Raw genomic sequence first — 9,207 nt, forward strand, 5'->3', positions numbered from 1 at the left:
GGGGAAAGGATGAGAATATCCACTCCCATCAAGAGGTTCCATAGGTCAACACCCATTGCAGGTCTAAACGTTAGGCTGGTCCCATAGGGGCCAGAAAGTCCGGTTAATCGTTGCTTTGATACCACCGGAACTTGGGCCGCCCCACAGGGAACTTATCCTGAGGCGACCGTTCGGGACTTTAGACGGGTCAATGAGGAAAAGAGACCCAGGAAACGTTCCAAGGTGGGGCTGAAAGCTCTGCTTGACTGAGAACAGGTACTGCGGCTCTCCTCAGCCTTGCCACAGTCAACTGAAGGGAAGGCTCGGAGAAGGAGGCAACAGCATCTGGCGTCCCCAGGCGGTCACCCATCCAAGTACTGACCAGACCCAACGTTGCTTAACTTCGCTGATCGGATGAGAAGCGGTGTTTCCAAAGTGGTAAGGCCGTTGACTCAATATCATGGCTAAATACTCCAGATGTTGAGGCAGAAGTAGAGAAGGCTCCTAGAAAATTACCATGGTCCCTCACTCATGGTAAGGACCCGGAAGCTTATCCCGGCGTTGAAGAAGGTCGAACCCGAGCCTACCGGAGTTGACCAGACCTCCAAAAGGCGAAGGAGGAGGAAGCCTGCTCCTGAGCAGCCATGAGGAAAGCAGGGAGAGTTCTCTGGGGAAAAACCTGCGATGCCGCGGCGGGATCGCCACACCGCATCTTAAGTCCAGGCTGAATTCCAAGAGCTTCCTGGAAGATGGATAGAATGGAAACTGGAAGTACCCGTCCTTCCGATCCAGGGCCTAAGGAGTCCTGCCGCCTCGTTACCAGTCTGATCGATTCTGCTGTTCCACGCTGGACGAAGTTTGTTCGACAAACTTGATCAGAGCTGAGAGGTCGACGATGGAATTCCCGTCTCAGATGCTTTCCTACGAGAAAGGATCGACTGAAGAAGCCGGGGGGTGAAGCCGTCGACGACCCTATGGAGGACCTTCTCCTAAGGCACGGATCATTCTGCCCAAACGGGCAAAACTCTTACCGACCCCATGGCATAGAGGTTCAGTGACACTGAATTCGCTGACAGAGACGGAGAGATGGTAAGAGCGAGGCGCGATATCCTTGGCTGATCACGGAGATCGTGCAGGAATCGGCATCGGGAAGCTGTTATCCGGATGAGTAACCTTAGGCATCCTCCCAGCGTGAGACCTGCAAGGGGGGGTTGCCAATCCTAGAGTTTGTGAACTCTGCCGCTCCCTCTAGGATTATGACCCCCCGGGAGAGCCTCCCATACTACCTGTCCCTGACAGGAGGGGACTGCTATTGGACACCTTGTCTTAGCTGCCGTAGCCGGTCCGATAACTTAGGCCGACGAGGCTGAAAGAAGAGGCGCTGGAGGCCTGCAGGGTCTGGAAGAAAGCGCCTTGGAGGAGTGAAAACGGAAGTCGACTTCCTCCGCACAACCGCTGTCCATGTCTCTGTCCTTGGGCACAAACAAGCTCTTCCCAAGGATGGAAGAGTGTCTGAGCTTGTCAACATCCACGGATGAGACACCCGAAAGGAAGCCCTCGGTCACTGCCTCTAGATGGTCCAACATCGAGCTTGCCCGCAAGTTCGAAACTTGGCGACGAAACGCCAAGGTGCTTGAGCCCGAGAGGAGGAAAGTACCCATGATCTTCCTGGAGCTTCCTTGTACAAAACCTCGGGTCGCAACCGAGGAGGGAAAGGACCTGGTAAGCCCCTTCCACGAGATGGAGAAGAGGAAGGGCTAAACCAGTCACCCCTTGCTCGACGGAGAAATCTCGAACGGAAAGCTCCCTGGCAAGACCCTTCCAGGGAATGACGAGGAAGGGCTAACTCAGATTCTGGAAAGAAGAATGTTGCTCAGACCTCCCTGAAGATTCTTCCTGCTCTTGCATGTGCCATGCTCTGCGTTTACGGGGTGAAGACCGTGTTCTGGAAATACGCTCCAGAAGACTCGCCAGGTTGGCCATGTTGCGAAACCCCGACGGGAATCGCGGTCGCAATCGCCCTGGCGCTCGCACGATGGTAAATCAATGGTTTGCGCGTGGCCAAACGTGGAAGCGCCCATGCGCGGGCACGCAGGAGCGCAGACGAAAGTGCGCGAGGCAGCGCAGAAGGAGGGCGAGCGTGGTAGGAAGGGCAAGAGCTGGTGGTCGGAATCCGAAAGTTCACAGGCGAGCGATGACCCGTAGGCGAGCAATGGATACTGCAGGAATCGAGCCGGCGTTCGCGCGATGGAACACCGTCGGTTCGCGCGACGGAACACCGTCAGTTCGCGCAACGGAACACCGTTGGTTAGCGCGATGGAACACCGTCCGTCCGCGCGATGGAATACCGTTGGTTCGCGCGCGGGCGAACATTGGAGCGCATGTGCGCGGGCACGTGGGCGTGCGGTCGCGCGGGCACATGGGCGTGTGGTCGCGCAGGCACGTGGGCGGGCGGGTGAGCGCAGGCGGTCGGGAGACCGATGGCGCGTAGGCGGGCGATGGCGCGTTGACGAGCGATGGCCCGTAGGCGAGTGAAGGCGCGTTGGCAAGCGATGGCGCGTTGGCGAGCGGTGGTGCGTCAACAAAACGCTAGCGCGCAGGCGAAGAAACGCACAGGCGCGTAGGCGATCGCTAACACATAAGAGACTAGGGATGGTTAGCGCGCATCGCACTAAACAGAAGGCGCGCAGGTGCATCAGGAAGGTGAGAGCTGAAGCGAGCTGTCAATCAGGCGATCCTGGACGGTCAGGAAAAACCGTTGGCGCCCATTGGTGCGTGGCAGGAAAGGGCGCGCAGATGTGCGCTGGCGATTGAAGAAAGCTGGCACACAGAGGGACAGAAGTAAAGGTGAGCGCTGTCGAGCAGGAGGAAGATCTAAGGCAAGACTCAGCTACCGGAGATCGTCCACAGCAGGCGAGCGCTAGTTCACTACTGATGGTGTCCAGGGGACCTGACACGCGTGGCAGATCGATGGCGATCGTTGACGCGCAGGAGATCGCTGACGAGCAGGCGAACATTGACGCGTCTGTGGTCGCTGGCGAGCAGAAGGCAACGCGTGGAATCCTGTGCGTAAAAGAAGAGTCCTTGTCCAAGACCTGAACCGAAGTTCTAGATTGCGCGGGCGAACGTGGGCGCGTATCAGGAACCAACAGGAACAGCAGCGACGATCATCAGGAGAGCGCTGACAAACAGGAGAGCGCTGGCGAACAGGAGAGCGCTAGCGATCAGGAAAACGCTGATGAGAAGGAGAGCACCTGTGCGCTAACACTGAGCAGGAGAGAACACTGCAGAAGGGCGCGCAGGGGAACCCTGACACGCAAGGGAGGCACCCCCGTGGGAGGCAACCCTTTGCCCCGAAGGGACCGTTGTCCGTCGGAACACGAGGTCAGACTGCTGTCCATCTGCACCAGGGGCGGAAGGTCAAAAAGGCGTTGGAGATCGATCCCCGGAGAGATCTAAAGAGGAAGGAGCTGCAGGCTGCATACGGAGATTCAAAAAGGCGCCTCTTAGCACCCTTATAAGGAGATGGGAGGCCCTTACGACGTAGCGGACGGTGAGCCTTACGGCGAAGGCGGCCAACAGCAACAACAGCAGAAGAATCCTCCGAAGAGGAGTCTCTATAAGTGTACTCTCTCGCGAACGAAAGAGAAACACTTCGTAGAAGAGACGGGTCAGCCAGTGACCTAAAAAGAGCAATCCTCCGAAGAGGGGCTCCTGCAGTTGCCCAGCCCCTTGAGCGTAACTGCAGGTGCGACCGCTCAGCACCAAGAGCATAGTCGCATGAAAAAAAGGCAAGAGAAGAACCCCCCAAAGGGGAAAAACTCAAGCCTGGACAGGAAAACTTCCCTCGGAAGGAAAGTTACCCACCCAAGGAGGCGAGCCTCCTGAGTGTTCTAAAGTGAACTGGAGAGCTGTCAATCGTCACGGGAGTACTTCCAGGAGAAGGAGACACGCCCCTGACGAAGATCTATAGGGGAGGCAGCAACAGCTGAATCCCCAGGCCTCAACAAGACAGCTCACTCCGTTGTCACATTACTGAAACGAAATAGATCGGTAACTGTGAAAAATAAAAACAAAAATCATTAGTTAACATTCATTCCCCCGGGAAGGCTCCGAAGAGGAATCCCGAGGGAAAGGAACACAAGAATTACACAACAGGCACGTGCCCTCACAACCACTTACACTCACGGAAGGAGAGCTGTAACCAACACAGAATTATAACAATTATAATTATGTAATTTAAAAATGAACACTAAAGAAAGAACAAAAACCCCGAAAGGAATCGTTCTACAAAGCTGAAAAATCAACAAATACAATTAGATTCATAAACTAATTGAGACAAAATGTACGGCGTAGCAACGCCACCCACACGGGAAGGAAGCTACTCAGACGTAGTAAAAGTAACGTAGTAAAAGGGTGAACGACCTCAAAGAGAGAGAGAGAGAAAGACCGTAGTCAAACTCGATCGCGACCCATGAAATTACACCATGGTGGCCTAACTGCCGAGGGCTCCACGGAGATATCGTACACTACACACACAAGCACAAACTCTGAAAAGGAAACTTACTGATTTCTATGCTCAAATATATACATAAACACGAAAAAATGTTTACATATATATTGAGTAAAAGAAAAGTAAGTGATTAAGTAAAGACAAAACAAACAATGGCTGCCAAGCGAGGACAAAGACAGAGACGTCTGTCCATTGTCCGAGCCAAAAGTGAAGTGAAGCAGTTCACCGGTGTGTGAGGGGGGGAGGGGTAGCTAGCTACCACTCCCCTAACCCCCTGCTAACTAGCGCGGGGGTAATACATCCTCGTTAAATTCTTATGGCTCGCCATTTCAGCTACGCCGAAAGGTAAACCCAATGTAAATAGCGTGGTTTGTACTTCGGTTACGGAACAAATATATTTTACATACAGTGCTAACATATTCATAGCACCAGATTCAATAACACCAACCGTTAAGATGTTCTTTTTAATGTATTGTACTCAGGAATGTGAGTGGCAAGTTGTCATAAAGCATTGTAGTTATGGTAAATTGTTACTCATTAGTAACCCAAAAACCCACAAGTTCCCCCTAACCTAACCTAGGATGTAGTTTCCTTCCTCATTGGGGGAGACTTTGCCCCTGCAACACTACTAACATAGACTGATCAGGATTACCATATACTTACTCATCAAACATTGAAGTATCCCTGAATGGCAAGCAGTAAATATTTACTGTACCATATTTAATAGATACTGTAGCAAAACTTGGGGTTTTTCAGAAATTTCTCTATGGCAGCAACCAGGCAGGGATAAGAATAAATATAAATACAGGCAAAAAGAATAGATAGAAGTCTTCAACCAGATGGCAAGGGTAAGTGCTTGGAGGAATGGGACCCGAATATCATGTCTCATAAATAATTATTAAATTGGGAATAATAAAGCAGGTACTGTAAGTCTATCTTAGAGATTCCATGGTACGATGAACAACTTTTATTATGTATCACTTTGTGACAGAATTGAAAACCAGGAAAACTGCCAGTCTGAACTATAAAAGGCCCCCTGCAAAAACTATAAAATTGATGGGGTCCAACTCTAGCTTTTTCATGTAACAGTCACCCTGGCTTAGGGGTGGGCATTGAGGCAGTTAACAATCACTCTGGAAAGAGAAAAAGAAAACTAAACAGCTAAGACAGAAACACAGCAAGTACATGTGTACACAGCTACAGCTGATGTCAAAGTGAGTGGTGCTCTACCTATTGTGTGGGAGGGGCTTACAGACCACCATCTATGTTTACCTTCTTGAAAGTCTAACGGCCGTTTCCACTTTGCTAACGTCCCACTCCTACAATTTATATTACGTTTAGGAACAAATAAATATTAAGCCATGGAAAATAGTCCTTTTCAATAGGATGAAAGGAAGTGGGATCGGAGGCAAAATAAAAGGATAAAATGGAGTCCCAGCCCCTCTTATTATTATTATTATTATCATCATTACTACCAAAGCTACAACCCTAGTTGTAACAGCAAGATGCTATAAGTCCAAGGGCTCTAACAGGGAAATATAGCCCAGTGAGGAAGGTAAATAAGGAAATAAATAAACGATAGGATTAATAATGAACAATTAAATAAAACATTTTAAAAGTAGCAACATCAAAAAAATATATTTCATATATAAACTATAAAAAGGTTTATGTCAGCCTGATCAACATAAACACATTTGCTGCAAGTTTGAACTTTAGAAGTTCTACCGATTCAACTACCCGATTAGGAAGATCATTCCACAACTTGGTCATAGTTGGAATAAAACTTTTAAAATACTGTGTAATAGGTTAGGTTAGGGGTGTGTGGTTATGCTATGACATATCACCTTAATGGTATACAGTAAACATACAGTTTCACTTAAAAGTCATTAGCGCTGGTTAGTTAAGAAATGGATAATTGGTTTACAAAGTAAATCAAATTGGAAACAAGTTGCTGCAGCAAGTTATACCGGGAGATGTTGACTGTAAAATCTGATTAGAAAAATTAATGGTTCGTGTATTTGGCGAGAAATGAAGTATCATATAATTACTAATTAAACTACCATTCAACTACAGACTATTCAATTCCCCAAAAGCTATTATTACGGTACATATTACGATAAAGTTTTACATTAGCATATATTTTCTTCGGTTTATTATACATCCAAAAAGGTAATGTTGGATATAGATATATATATATTTCTGAAACTATTCCTTTCCGACAGGAACGAGTGTCATTTTCGAAGAGAACGGACCTTATTCTATAGAATAACAGTTTTTTCCCTAGGTTACATTACCTTGTAATACAGGACAATAATACCCATATTACAACCCTTACTAGCTACCCACCCCCAGAGACCTACAGTATGGCGTGTCATCATGATGACATTATCTAACATAAATGGAATACGGGTATTTTTATCAGTCAGGATATTCTGATCAAGGATATTGTCGTGATACAAAAAATATAATCAAATGATTATATTCCTTTGGCTTGGAAAGCTTACCATAGGGTAACGTGATGCAATAAGCGGTTTCCTCGTTCCTAAATGATGTGTTCACTCGGCAAAATAAGTTTTTGGTCACTATTATATAATATATTAAATAATAGATAGGTTTAAAGCATCTATGCTTACACAGTATTATAATTGAGCTTTCTTTTGTAACTATGAACGTCTTCGGTCTTCGTGGTGATTATATGTTTACTCCCCAAAATAAGTTTGCGGCCACTCTAGGACTAGGTTCCTGGTTGCTGGTTCCTTATTGCTCACTCAGGTTCAGGTTCAGGTTCCGGGGTGAGGCATAGCCTTTACAACGGCGCCTCTAACGCTTATCTTCTTGTACTGTTTTGTCTTTTCTTCCACATTATGTTTAATACTTCTTTTTTCTTTTCTATATTTGTTTCACTAAATAAAAATAATCCTACTATTTTCTTTGGGTCTTCCTCGTATGGTTGTTGTAGCTCAATTACTTTATTCCTTTCTTTTCTATATTCCTGGCAAAATAACAAAAAATGTATCAAATCTTCCTCCTCATTTTCACAAAAATTACAGTTTACATTCCCTCCATTGTGTCTATTTACAATATTTAGTTTTAACGTATTAGTTCTTGCTCTAAAAAATATCACTGAAGCAAAATAAGTTTGCGGGAACTCTATTACTTTATAGATAGGCGCAAAGCTTCACAGAAACCCATCTGAAAGAGGAAGAAAATTTAAAGATAGCTGGTTATAGGGTCTTTAATAATAACAGAAAATCAAACGGGGGAGGAGTGTTGATTGCAGTAAAAAAATGAATTGGAAAATGTAACGGTGGAAATAAAAAGCGAAAACCAGGGTCACAAGTCTCAGTGGGTAAAAATTGATAATGAGAAGACTAAAGTTAGATTAGGAGTAATTTATGCTCCACAAGAAAATAAAACAAAGTCAAGCCATTTAGAAAATATGTCGAGTCTATAAAAGACGAAATAATGATAGCAAATAGCAGAGAAGAAAAAGTAGTTGTAAATGAAGGTGAAATATCAACACCTTACTAAGTAGCGAATAGAATAACTCAATGATCACAACGCTATGAGACTAGAAATTAACGGGAGTATAATGAATGACAAGAGTTGACAGAAGAGAAAGAAATTGGGTCTTGAAAAGATGAGACTACAGAAACGGGACATATAAAAATATGAAAAATCATATAAAAGGGAATATGAGTATGAAATATAAGTATAAGAAAGCGCAAGTTAATGTCAATAGGATAAAGCAGAAACGTAGAGAATCAAAAAGAAAGTTAAACAAAAACGAGATGGTAAGAGCACTGATAAAGCTAATAAAAAGAGAGGATCAGGTGACTTCTGGAAATTCTCGAAAGGCTAATAGGCCTAAATCCATTTAAGATATAATAAAATGGCTAACAATCAGCTGATAATTATGATCATGGAAACTACTGTACATATGAAATAAAAAGAAAATTGGAACTAAAAGGAGCAGCTTTATCAATCTTCAAAACGATGATAAATGGTTATAAAGTGAATAAAAGGCTACCATCAGAAACAAAGATGGGGAAACAACAGACAATGGCGAAGAGATCACAAAAGCATTTGAACAATATTATACAGATCTAATTGGATTATAAATATGCAATACGGAAGTAGAAAACAATGGAAAATTGATTTGTCGTGTCTTTTATATTGTATGACAGGAAGCTGAAGAATGGTAAAGTTGCGAATACTGATATTAAACAAGACCCCGACGATGTATAGGTCACGAGTTAAGTAGTGGAATAATGTATTTTTTCTTAATTCACGTTTGTACTTTAGTTTATTCAAAGGTAATATTTCAATGTAAAATTTGTGTTAATCATCAGCCATTTAATTGTCTCATTTTTTTTTTAATATTTCAGTTTTGTGCAACGCCCTACACTCAGCATGGAATTAATTGTTAATAATCATGGAGGTATAATAGGTGGTATTAATTATTAAACTGATTGCAATCGTTTTAAGTGGTTTGAACACGATCATTGAGGAACCAGTACCAGCAACCACAATTGGCGTGTATTGGAGATAATAAAAGCCTCAAACACGAATACTGCTCACTAGCACGGCTCAAGTAATTATACGGTAGCGTGTATCTGAGTATGCACGCAATTGACCAAATGGTGCCTGATTCGTGTTATGACATCAGAAGGGACTTTTTTTATGTACGTGCGTTGTGTGACGTATTTGCATAT

General features: G+C 45.0%; 1 non-coding gene across 1 annotated transcript; it reads right to left on the reverse strand.

The window, feature by feature from the left end:
• Positions 1-312: 312 nt before the first annotated feature.
• Positions 313-431, reverse strand: LOC137641754 (5S ribosomal RNA). The gene has a single exon (XR_011044593.1). It is a non-coding gene; the product is annotated as a 5S ribosomal RNA (ribosomal RNA).
• Between the last annotated feature and the right edge of the window lie 8,776 nt (positions 432-9,207).

Source organism: Palaemon carinicauda, chromosome 5, assembly GCF_036898095.1.
Source record: "Palaemon carinicauda isolate YSFRI2023 chromosome 5, ASM3689809v2, whole genome shotgun sequence".
Taxonomy (NCBI): domain Eukaryota; kingdom Metazoa; phylum Arthropoda; class Malacostraca; order Decapoda; family Palaemonidae; genus Palaemon; species Palaemon carinicauda.